We start from the raw sequence: 13,515 nt of genomic DNA, 5'->3' as shown, positions 1-13,515 counted from the left end.
CCAAATATGGGAGAGACTGTCACTAAAATGATACTGAATTAGGGCTGGACATCATTAAAAGAAAGGCGTTTCTCGTTGCGACGGAATCTTGTCACAAAATTCCAATCATCGACTTTCTCCTCCGAATCCGAAAATATTTTGTTGACACCGACCTACATAGCGAGAAACGATCATCACGATAAAATAAGGGAAATCAGAGCTCGTACGAAAAGATATAGGTGTTCTTTCTTTCCGAGCGCTATACGAGATTGGAATAATAGAGAATTATGAAGGTGGTTCGATGAAGCCTCTACCAGGAACTTAAATGTGATTTGCAGAGTATCCCTGTAGATGTAGAATAGGAATATTAGTTACTTTGAAGGAGGTTGTTCTTATTTATACATGTACAATATACTGTAGTGAACCATAACTATTTATTACTTGAGAAACAGTTTTTAATTTCGGCACATAGTGGATGTGTGAGTACAGATAGTAGACGTGTGGTTGACGACATATGGAAGTTTTGGTCTGGCCGTGAGTCGTGCACGGATAGCCAAATGGTACAAAAAACTCAGTGACTGGATCAACGAAGAAACTAAGCGGGTGTCATCGGATGTCCACCCTGAACAAATTCAACGAACAATATAGAACAAAATGAAGTTAAAAAATGATGACGCGACTGCTCGCGATAAGCGAGCAATTTTCATTGTCATCATTCCATTCTACAGCTGATCGTAGTTATTATTCGCAATTTCGAATTCATCTGGTAAGTTTTCTATTAGTCTCTCTTCAGGATTGACGATCGATTTATTTAGCTGCGACTTTTTTTTCTGGAGGAAAAGGCTGAAAGTAAGATTGTGCTGATTGTAGTCGTAGTATTGAATACAAGCACAAACGTTTAGCGCATGTTTCAGTCACTTGAGTAGTGACTAAGAAGAAGAGTGCAGTTTGTGCATAAAGTGCTATAGAAGTAACTAACCCAACACCAGCTAAATACTTTGGAATAGTACGATTTCCTTAATAAAAATCCTGTAGCTTTTCTAACTCGTATTAGGAGGTTTCATTTTCTACTTTAGATTCTATAATCCCTTCGTTGCCAACTATATTACACAATCATTTCCATCAACAGAATGAGATTTTCACTCTGCAGCGGAGTGTGCGCTGATATGAAACTTCCTGGCAGATCAAAACTGTGTGCCCGACCGAGACTCGAACTCGGGACCTTTGCCTTTCGCGGGCAAGTGCTCTACCACCTGAGCTACCGCAGCACGACTCACGCCCGGTCTCACAGCTATACTTCTACCAGTATCTCGTCTCCTACCTTCCATACTTTACAGAAGCTCTCCTGCGAAACTTGCAGAACTAGCACTCCTGAAAGAAAGGATATTGGAGAGACATGGCTTAGCCACAGCCTGGGGGATATTTCCTGAATAAGATTTTCACTCTGCAGCGGAGAGTGCGCTGATATGATACTTCCTGGCAGATCAAAACTGTGTGCCCGACCGAGACTCGAACTCGGGACCTTTGCCTTTCGCGGGCAAGTGCTCTACCATCTGAGCTACCGAAGCGCGACTCACGCCCCGTCTCACAGCTTTCCTTCTGCCAGTATCTCGTCTCCTACCTTCCAAACTTTACAGAAGCTCTCCTGCGAACCTTGCAGAACTAGCACTCCTGAAAGAAAGGGTATTGCGGAGACATGGCTTAGCCACAGCGTGGGGGATGTTTCCAGGAGAGCTTCTGTAAAGTTAGGAAGGTAGGAGACGAGGTACTGGCGTAATTAAAGCTGTGAGGACGGGGCTTGAGTCGTGCTTGGGTAGCTCAGTTGGTAGAGCACTTGTCCGCGAAAGGCAAAGTTTCGGAGTTCGGGTCTCGGTCCGGCATAGAGTTTTAATCTGCCAGGAAGTTTCAAGAACAATATTAACTGAAGAGGCGAAATTTCAATGGGAAACACCTCGAAAGAGTAACAGTATAAAATTACTTCCTTCTTGTAAAGAATATTAAATGAATTAAAAAAAATACATTTACACTTTGGAGAGTTCCATCAACGCAGTGTCAGGACTGAAGACCACAACAACAACAACATTTACATTACAAACAGCAAAACATATGATCAAATGATTATGTCACAAATATTAACCATCGACTACTGCCAGTAATTATCAGTACTCCATTACCGCTACCACAGTACTAGAAAACTTCATTAAAAATATCAATCATGGCACACAGTTTACAACATATACAATCACCTGTCCTGTAACACAGAGACAACTCGTTAATTATTTAGTAAAAATTAACTTACTACAAATGCAGAAATTTTCTTTAGTTCTTTTTGTAGACGCAAACAATTTATTACTTAGCTGAAGCTCGTGATGCTAGCCAACAGGTAACTATAGACATGCCTCAGAAATAATATAGCTAGATTCAACAGTTTTCACTGACTGTAAAGTACAGTTCGTAAACCAGAAGGATTACGTCTGCATTCTATTTCCTTGGATTCTAAAATCAGTTTGTAACAGTGACAGCCACAAGCCCACACACATTGACAGGACAGGACTCAGGTAGTACCAGCAAAACCTTCATAAATAACACATTTATATACACAACAACTGGCAACCAGGATGCAAAGTCAAAATAGCCGCCACAATACACGAAGTGACGCACACACTACTCGGATACTCACAGTGATCTCTCGCAAAATCCAGCGCCCATTGACAAACGCTTGCTTAGAGATTGCCGAGAGAAGGATGTAACGAAGATTACTCGTAGTCGGAAACCCACGGGTATCATTCAGCAGACGCCACCGCGTCCAGTGCTTGCAAAGGTCAGATCGGACTCCAACCCGGCACCACAATGAATACAAACTGCTAGCAACTTCAATAGCAGAGGACACGCCGAATACTGTGCGTCCTGCCGAAGTAGCTTTTAACTAGCCATGATCACGGCTGCGAACGACACTCGGCCCCGCCAAACCCGCAGGGAGCAAAGGCACCATTCTTGCCAACGGACCACGGCAGCCGCTTGGCTACAACACACTGCCTCACTTGTGCGCTTCGCCGTCCGTGTCCGACTCCATTCTCCAGCTCGCCGCAGCCCTTAACTATCTTCTCCTCCGACCAGTCCTCTACCGGTGACAGCAGCGCTCCTTGTGCTCTTGCGGCCAGAGGGATTCAAAATCCGCGAGATTTACGCGAAAGTAAACGAGGGCGCACGGCATAACAAGGGCAGTGGAATTATAAGAAACCATTGTTTGTTGCGTGCCACTGGACAAGGCTGTCTTCGAAAAGAAAATTGTCACGAACCCGTTCCTCAGAAATTGGGAACGCAACTGCGATTTCGACAATGGCTGAAAATGGCTTCCATCTTCCTTACCAGCAGCTAAGTGAAAAAATCTCAGGAAGTAATTCAAAAACGCTTCACACAAGCACACACACACACACACACACACATGCGCGAGCACATGTAAAACAAACTGAGAGCTGATTGCGGTCTGATACCCGACCAGATTACGTACATGTTGCAGCGTTTTCTCGTACCACGTAATTTCGCTCTCCGGATTACACAGCCTCATTGAATTTCTGTTGCCTATTTCTCCTCGGAGATGTAAGATGTACCTTATGAACTTACTCCGTTATCATGTAACCAGAGTACCTGCCCGTGGAGTAACATCTCTTTTGTGCAACTGGATTTGTGTTCTTCTGTCCGGAAGGTCACGTTTGGTAGTAATTGGAGGAAAGTCAGCGAGTTAAACAGAAGATATATCTAGGAGCTTCTCCGAGGAAGTGTTATAGGTACTCTGCTCTTCTTAATCTACATACATCAGTTTGTGTGAATACCCCGCCTTATAGTGTCTTCAGATGACACCATTGTTTACCGTCTAGCATTCATACGATCCAAATGAATAATAAAATAATTTAGACAATATGGTGGGTATATGCAGAAAGAGGCAACTACAAAAAGTGTAATGTGCTTCATACGAACACCAAAATATGTCGGCTGCTCGATAAAACACACAAATTTAATCGATAAAACTAAATATTTAGGGATTGCCGTTACCTAAGTTACGTCTTAAATTCTAACCATCACACAGAATATTTTGTGTATAAGGCAAGTCTAAGATTGCGGTTTACTGCCAGAACTCTTACAAGATGCTACAAATCTGGTAAAGAGACTGCTTAGTGTACGTTTGTCCAAGCTCTTCTGAAGCGGTACTGCATGTCGTGGGATCCTTATCACATGGGATTCATGGACTTGACGAGACGTTATAAAGTAACTTCAGTCTTCAACTTTCCCATCCGAATAATAACATGTTGTTGACTCCCACCTACACAGAGAGAAATGACCAGGTATGTCATAACTCGCATGTAAAGCTGTGACGCCTCCCGTTTGAGAATGAGAAATATGCGTGGACGTTGCATTGGTTGGTATTATCTAAAATGCACACTATTTCTATAAGGCAGCTGCTCGTCATCTTCTATTTTACATTTTATCAAAGTATCTACCATTAAGAGTTATACACTTTTGTATGCACTAGTTTTAAAACTCTGCAAATGGCTGTAACCTTTCGATTTGAAGTTGCAGACGTTTTTTGACAGACTAAAGTAATCTGATAACTGCTTGACGACATTTCTCATCTCCCATTACAGAACAGGAACAAGGGATGGACTAAGTTGTCTGCTTCCAGCGCATTCACACAAATTCTGAATTACTTTGATGAAAGTTTAATACCTCTGACAAAATTAGAGTTGACGCAAAAAAATTCATGCATAAGTATGCTCCGTTAAGTAGTACTGGTGACAGAGTCACGAAAAACAACGAGTATCTGGGAGAAAGACACGCAGCAGTGAGTGCTTGCTGTGGGCAGGGGAAGCAAGCTGATGGCAGGGAGAAGCGACCTGGCGAGCGGTGAGGCATAAGTTCCAGATATTGGAGATCAAAAGACTTTCCAGAATGAAATTTTCACTCTGCAGTGGAGTGTGCGCTACTATGAAATTTCCTGGCAGGTTAAAGCAGTGTGTCTGACAGAGAGTCGAACTCGGGACCTTTGCCTTTCGCCGACAAGTGCGCTACTGACCGAGCTACCCAAGCACAACACACGAGCCGACCTTAATTCTGCCAGTACCTGGTCTCCTACCTTCAAACCTCTGCAAGGTTCGCAGGAGAACTATGTGAAGTTTGGAAGGTGGGAGACGAGGTACTGGCAGAATTAAAGGTGTGAGGACGGGGCGTGAGTCGTGCTTGGGTAGCTCAGTCGGAGCCGGCACGGTAGCTCAGCGTGTTCGGTCAGAGGGTTAGCCGTCCTCTGTAATAAAAAAAGACTGAGTAAATGGAACGACGCTGAACTTGAACAAGAGTCATGGGACGTCCGCCACGAACAAACAGAACGAACACTCATGAACAAAGTGAGATTTACAACAACAAAAAAGAAAAGAAAAGAAACAGGAAGTCGGTAGAGCGCTTACAGCGACAGGCAAAGGTCCCGAGTTCCCGAGTTCGAGTGTCGGTCCGGCACACAGCTTTAATCTGCCAGGAAGTTCCATCCATAATACATGCTTTCTAAAGTGTACTCAGAAGTGTGAGACAGTGGGAGATAATTTCACCGTGAAACTATCGTTATTGCTAAGAATCAAGGCATAGTAACCAGGGAACACAGTGATGTAGGGAGACAACCGTATTTGTCATGTCTTTTGTCTTTTTGTGTGATCATCATCCGCTGCCTGCACATAAACATTCGTTTTGCAAATAAAACCGCCTTTTTCATGCTTCAGTGTATTTTATTTGTTCCAGACGTGTTTCACCATTTACTGTAAGGCATATACAGGGTGAGTCACCTAACGTTACCGCTGGATATATTTCGTAAACCACATCAAATACTGACGAACCGATTCCACAGACCGAACGTGAGGAGAGGGGCTAGTGTAATTGTTTAATATAAACCATACAAAAATGCACGGAAGTATGTTTTTTAACACAAACCTACGTTTCTTTTAATATGGAACCACTTTAGTTTTGTTAGCACATCTGACAATATAAGCAAATACATAATCAGTGCCGTTTGTTGCATTGTAAAATGTTAATTACATCCGGAGATATTGTAACCTAAAGTTGACGCTTGAAACCTCCGACGTTCAGTTGCGTGTTGTAACAAACACGGGCCACGGTCGGCGAGCAGCATCTGCAGGGACATGTTTACGATGACGACCGTGTTTACGAGTGTGGCTGTAGTGCACTGTTGTGGTTTGGTCTAGCTGTCGCAGTGTCCGCATGTAGCGCTTGCTGCTATTGTTATTCTGCATTCGTCTCCGCGCGCAGACCAACTGTAGTACACCGTGTTACCAGACGTCTGTGATAGTGTAGTGTTGTAGGAACTGTGACCATGGTGTATTCGAACTCTGAAAAGGCGTAGATGATACTCATCTATGGCGAGTGTCGACGAAATGCAGCTGAAGCCTGCAGGGTGTATGCAGAACGGTACCCGGACAGAGAGCATCCAACGTGCCGCACATTGCAAAACATCTACCGCCAACTGTATGCAACAGGTATGGTCGTAGCATGCAAACGGGTCCGTAACAGGCCCGTCACAGGAGAAGCGGGTGCAGTTGGTGTGTTAGCTGCTGTTGCCATGAACCCACACATGAGTACACGGGACATTATGAGAGCCGGTGGACTGAGTCAAAGTAGTGTCAAGCGCATACTGCATAGTCACCGCTTTCACCCGTTTCATGTGTCGCTACATCAGCAATTACATGGTGATGACTTTAATCATCGAGTGCAATTCTGTCAATGGGCATTAACAGAGGATGCGTTGCAGTTCTACCTGTTTACCGATGAAGCGGGTTTCACAAACCACGGGGCAGTGAATCTACGGAACATGCTTTACTGGTCCGTGGACAATCCTCGCTGGCTCAGACAGGTAGAGCGACAGCGACCGCGGACTGTAAATGTATGGTGCGGAATCATTGGCGACCACCTCATTGGTCATCACTTCATTGCAGGGACCCAAACAGCTGCAACATACATCGCGTTTCTACAGAATGATCTGCCAACGTTGCTCGAAATTGTCCCACTGGAAACGCAATGACGTATGTGGTATCAGCATGATGGTACACCTGCACATTCCGCAATTAACACTAGGCTGACCCTTGACAGGATGTTCGACGGGCGTTTCATAGGACGTGGAGGACGCATAAATTGGCCAGCACGTTCTCCTGATGTTACACCTCTGGACTTCTTTCTGTGGGGTACGTTAAAGGAGAATGTGTACCGTGATGTGCCTACAACCCCAGAGGATATGAAACAACGTATTGTGGCAGCCTGCGGCGACATTACACCAGATGTACTGTGGCGTGTATGACATTCATTACGCCAGAGATTGCAATTGTGTCGAGCAAATGATGGCCACCACATTGAACATCTATTGGCCTGACATGTCGGGACACACTCTATTCCACTCCGTAATTGAAAACGGAAACCACGTGAAGACGTGTACCTCACCCCTCATGGTAATGTACATGTGCGTCAGTGAAAAAGACCAATAAAAAGGTGTTAGTATGTGGACGTAATGTGCTGTTCCAGTCTCTTCTGTACCTGAGGGCCATCACCGTTGCCTTTGGATCCCTACGTAATTCGGTGCTCTCCGATACACACGATCGAACAGCGGAGGAGTGGTACTCAAGCGTCAACTTTAGGTTACAATATCTCCGAATGTAATTAACATTTTACAATGCAACAAACGGCACTGATTACGTATTTGTTTATATGTTCAGATGTGCTAACAAAACTAACAGGGTTCCATTTAAAGAAACGTATGTTTGTGTTAAAAAACATACTTCCGTGCATTTTTTTGTGGTTTGTATTAACCAATTACACTAGTCCCTCTCCTCACGTTCGGTCTGTGGAATCGATTCGTCAGTATTTGATGTGGTTTACGAAATATATCCAGCGGAAATGTTAGGTGACTCACCCTGTATAGTGGAATGATACAGCTTTATCTCGGTATGCGATATTTGTAGATTATAAAACAGTTCACGTCTGTTTCTTACGGAAATAAGTGAGTACTTACAGTTACTTGGCTCGCATCTGCGTTTCCGTTCATCTGGGCACATGCTGGAGGTCGCACTATACCTTTATTTATGGAACATAAGCATATTTCCAAGATACTAACTTTTTTCTTCAAAATCTTAATGTCCTTTGCCATAAACGATGTCGAGCACTATTAATCTTCTGTCACTAGTTGTAGATACTTACACAACAGCACCAAATACAATCACAAACACTCAGTACTATAACAACTACAGAGGAAAACACAAGAAAAGGCACAAGATGATACACCGTGACATACAAACGTAAATTCATGTATGAAATCACCAATATTTTCGAAACATAGGGCCTAAACCTTGCATACGTAATAGACAATTCTATAGAAAAGTACACCCAAATATTCACATACAACGTAGAAATGCCTCTAAAGTACCTATGTATGAATTACAGGGTAATACTTGTGATGACAGATATCGAAGACCAACGGATGGAACGTTTGATGTCAGATGCAAGGAATGCATGGACGTATGTGAAAAATCTCTCCACATTTTTAGAACACCGAAGAGAAAACAATCATAAACCAACCCGTAAAGAAGAAAACATGAAAATAATTACAATCAACAGTAAAAAGCGCTTCCTAATCCCACAAGAGAATTACCACGTAAAACAAACCATAGCAGAAAAGAAAATCCTGTCGAAAGATGAAAGAGACATGTCAAACATCTCACTGTTTACATTAACAGATAAAATAATAGAATAACATATCAACAGTGTATTATTATCATAATAGCACTACCCAATCCCTTTCCATTCATTCGTCCATGAACTACACCACAATAAACTTAAACCAAAACTCAAATCAACTGAACACCAAAACTTTCAGCCACTCTCTGACAGCTGCTACATTCATACTCACCCTAAATAACCACGGACACATTCAAACAGACCCACAAAAAAAGAAAATCATATGTGTATTCTCTCTCTCTCTTTGTGTCTCTCTCTCTCTCAAACACCTACACACACACACACACACACACACACACACACACACACACACACTAATAATCGATGTATACTTGCACATTTACACACTCCTTCTCTCCCTCATACACACATCCACACGCACGAACAGAGAGAGAGAGAGAGAGAGAGCGACGAGATATGAAAAGCCTTAGTTTTAAGCATGTATTTCCTTAGGTTGGTAACATGTACTTAAACAAACCAAACACGAAGAGACAAAAAGTGAACACACAGTAGTTAACTTTAATTTACAGTTAGTTACAACTTTAAATAACAGTCTGCGGTACAGTATATACCAGTAACGGAAAACTAACTCTGCTCCACATCAATTACAGCTAAAAGCATGAAAATTCTGAATAAAAAGTTTGAAACATGTAAATGTGCCTATGTTTCATAAGTTCAGTTATAGTGCGACTTCGAGCATGCGATTCGATATGAAACCAAATGCCAACCAAAATCTCGAATAGACATAAGTAATCACTTAAAATATGTAAAAAAAACAAGAAGTGAATTGTTTTATAATCTAAAAATATCGCATATCAGAACAAAACTGTATATTTCCAGATTTCACCGAAGATGCCTTAAGGTAAAAAGCGAAACGCGTCTAGAACAAGTAAAATTCATTGAAAAAAGGAAAAGGCGAATTTTATTTACAATACGAATATACCTGCATCTCAGTTCACCTTAAGTTGCAAATTTGTTTCATAGAGATTGAAATATGGAGATAAAACACGTACGTTTAAGACTGAGTTTCCTTTATTATGCATATCTTGAAGTTGGCTTAACGTCGACATCATGTTCCTTGAAATGCTAAAAACTAAATGTGGTGTTTATGTTGACAAGACAGAATTTATAGATTTTTTCTGCTAGAAAACGTTGAAACGCACACGGAACTAGCAGGAACTTGTCGTTTCGAAACGGATAAGAAATTCTGAAAATATGCTTGCGCATACTCTTCGCCCACCCCTACTGATTGAGCGCGAAGGGTTTTTCACAAAGCCTCATCTACTCTTTTCTTTGTTCCTACAGTCTATCGTTCAGATATTTTTGATACATGTTTCTGTTTCTGAACTGCATTACTTTTGACAGTTTCCAGTCTAATTAGGTATAGCCATACATACAATGCCATTACTGTGTCCTACCCAAATTCGCCCCCTTGCTGTAACTCAAAGATGCTTTTTTGCAGAATTTGCAAATGGCTGCTATCTAATACCAAACTGGAGCAGCGGGTGAAGGATTGCACTGGCTGTCATACACTATCTAGTCTGCGAGCAGCGATCGACAAAGACCGCCGATAGGTAAGTCTCTCGGTAGGCTGAACGTCATAGACAATGCCTGTACCATGGTCAGCCTACAAACTCGTGTCCAGATATATTCTGCACGGAAACAAATTAAAATGTGTAAACATACTGTTTCTTGCGGAGGTGAAAGGTGTTCACATTCGCAGAAAGCGGAATAAGAGCAGCTCTGTTAATGTGTATGACATACAATATCTGATTATGAGTTCTTGGTCTTAGTTGACAAGAAGTAGGACAAAGAATTTCGAAATGTGCCATTATATATTACAGAATACCTTTGTGAGGAACACATAAATCCAACATGTTGCAGGCTGCTAATACAGGGATGTGTCATTTTTATTGCTTAAAAAAACCTTTCCGTGCTACCACATAGTAGCTTTACTGGTCATTACTATTCAATTGTGGTATGTCATTACGCTCTATGCAATCTTTACTCCAAAGACAAATTATAAGACACATTAGTTGACCATGCACTGTTTAAACCGTGCCCCAATGTCGTGCTTAGTGGCTAGAATGTGTTGATAAAATTTACAAAATTTAGCAACAATCAAAAGTTTCCATTTGTCGTTTATGCTGATACGGAATGCGTGTTAAAACCGGTTGTTACGAGCTGCCGTCGCACGGACTGTGGTTCCAATTCCCATCTGGTAGATCTGCATATACCATTGAGCGTATCTTACTACATATACTGTGGCTATGTCCAGGAATATAATGAGTTTAAGTTGTACAGAGGCAGTGATTGCATCAAATGGTTCACCGACAAACTGGATACAATCACTGAGAGAGTGAATGACTGTTGTTGCACAAGAAAAAGGTGAGAACGAGACCCAAAGAAGATTTACCATTTAGCTCAGCGGAGGTTTCTCATATTTAACGGGAACCGTTTAATGAAGGAGATATTAAGAAGAGTCCACTAGCATAACAACGGTGCATATCGAGGCACTCAGCACGTCTACTGCAACGTGAACTACACATCTCACTACACAGTGCCAGTCACACTCCACAATCTGATCAATTACTATGACAGCTTGTCAATCACGAACATATGCGGACAAATGACAGATAATGAGGAACAACTGAAACGAAATTCTATTCATCTTTCTCTGCTATTATCTAGTATGGAGAAATATAACTCATCTGTATAGAGTACAGCAGTGTTGCAAAGAGAAAGGCGATTTGTTGAATTTTTTGAGGTGCTCACGTGAACAGCGTGCATCATACCTGAACTCAGATTAACCGGAGATTATGACAATATATTTTTCTGATGATTACTTCATCAGCTGGAAATTTTTCTGTATGAGTATGTGAGCTATGTATAGTTTTTACTGGAACGTCATGTATGCCCAATCGAAAAGTCTGAAATTTTATTAAAAGCGAAATGATGAAGCAAAGTGAATGCCAAAGGGCTTACAAGGTAAAGAATTTACCTGAAGTGTAAAATACTTGGAGATTATTCTGATTTCTGTTTGAAAATACGCGTAGTACTTCTTGCCGATGTGTACCAAGAATTCTGTGGTCAATATCTTCAGCTGATTAATAATACTGTGTTTGGTAAACCATGCAAAATATGAGAAGTATTTTGTCACTGAATTTTACAGGCTTAACGTAGTCTTTGACAAACACGTTGCAGTAGGAATAGCCTTGATTGTTTGAAAATGCTTCTATCCACTTTAATTACGGACAGATGTTAAACAAGGCTCCAGCAAACAATGTAAACTGTTCCAATCTGACAGTGATGGCTTAATCTGTCACGTTAAAATTGCAAATAATTATGAGGATGTGAGGAATAACGTTCACAAATGATTTGGTACTTCGACTTTCTCTGTAAATAACTCATACAATATTCGACTGGTAAATAAAAATTAGGATGCGTCAATGAAAGTCAAACTGAATGATGAAACTATAACCGAATCTTTGTTGTATGGGCACTAATGCATGCACTCAAGAACGAGACTGGATGTACACTCCTGAAAATTGAAATAAGAACACCGTGAATTCACTGTCCCAGGAAGGGGAAACTTTATTGACACATTCCTGGGGTCAGATACATCACATGATCACACTGACAGAACCACAGGCACATAGACACAGGCAAAAGAGCATGCACAATGTCGGCACTAGTACAGTGTATATCCACCTTTCGCAGCAATGCAGGCTGCTATTCTCCCATGGAGACGATCGTAGAGATGCTGGATGTAGTCCTGTGGAACGGCTTGCCATGCCATTTCCACCTGGCGCCTCAGTGGGACCAGCGTTCGTGCTGGATGTGCAGACCGCGTGAGACGACGCTTCATCCAGTCCCAAACATGCTCAATGGGGGACAGATCCGGAGATCTTGCTGGCCAGGGTAGTTGACTTACACCTTCTAGAGCACGTTGGGTGGCACGGGATACATGCGGACGTGCATTGTCCTGTTGGAACAGCAAGTTCCCTTGCCGGTCTAGGAATGGTAGAACGATGGGTTCGATGACGGTTTGGATGTACCGTGCACTATTCAGTGTCCCCTCGACGATCACCAGTGGTGTACGGCCAGTGTAGGAGATCGCCCCCCACACCATGATGCCGGGTGTTGGCCCTGTGTGCCTCGGTCGTATGCAGTCCTGATTGTGGCGCTCACCTGCACGGCGCCAAACACGCATACGACCATCATTGGCACCAAGGCAGAAGCGACTCTCATCGCTGAAGACGACACGTCTCCATTCGTCCCTGCATTCACGCCTGTCGCGACACCACTGGAGGCGGGCTGCACGATGTTGGGGCGTGAGCGGAAGACGGCCTAACGGTGTGCGGGACCGTAGCCCAGCTTCATGGAGACGGTTGCGAATGGTCCTCGCCGATACCCCAGGAGCAACAGTGTCCCTAATTTGCTGGTAAGTGGCGGTGCGGTCCCCTACGGCACTGCGTAGGATCCTACGGTCTTGGCGTGCATCCGTGCGTCGCTGCGGTCCGGTCCCAGGTCGACGGGCACTTGCACCTTCCGCCGACCACTGGCGACAACATCGATGTACTGTGGAGACCTCACGCCCCACGTGTTGAGCAATTCGGCGGTACGTCCACCCGGCCTCCCGCATGCCCACTATACGCCCTCGCTCAAAGACCGTCAACTGCACATACGGTTCACGTCCACGCTGTCGCGGCATGCTACCAGTGTTAAAGACTGCGATGGAGCTCCGTATGCCAC

The sequence above is a fragment of the Schistocerca nitens genome, chromosome 5 (assembly GCF_023898315.1).
Source record: "Schistocerca nitens isolate TAMUIC-IGC-003100 chromosome 5, iqSchNite1.1, whole genome shotgun sequence".
NCBI lineage: Eukaryota > Metazoa > Arthropoda > Insecta > Orthoptera > Acrididae > Schistocerca > Schistocerca nitens.
The sequence above is the reverse complement of the archived record's forward strand: the minus strand, read 5'-3'. Positions refer to the sequence as shown.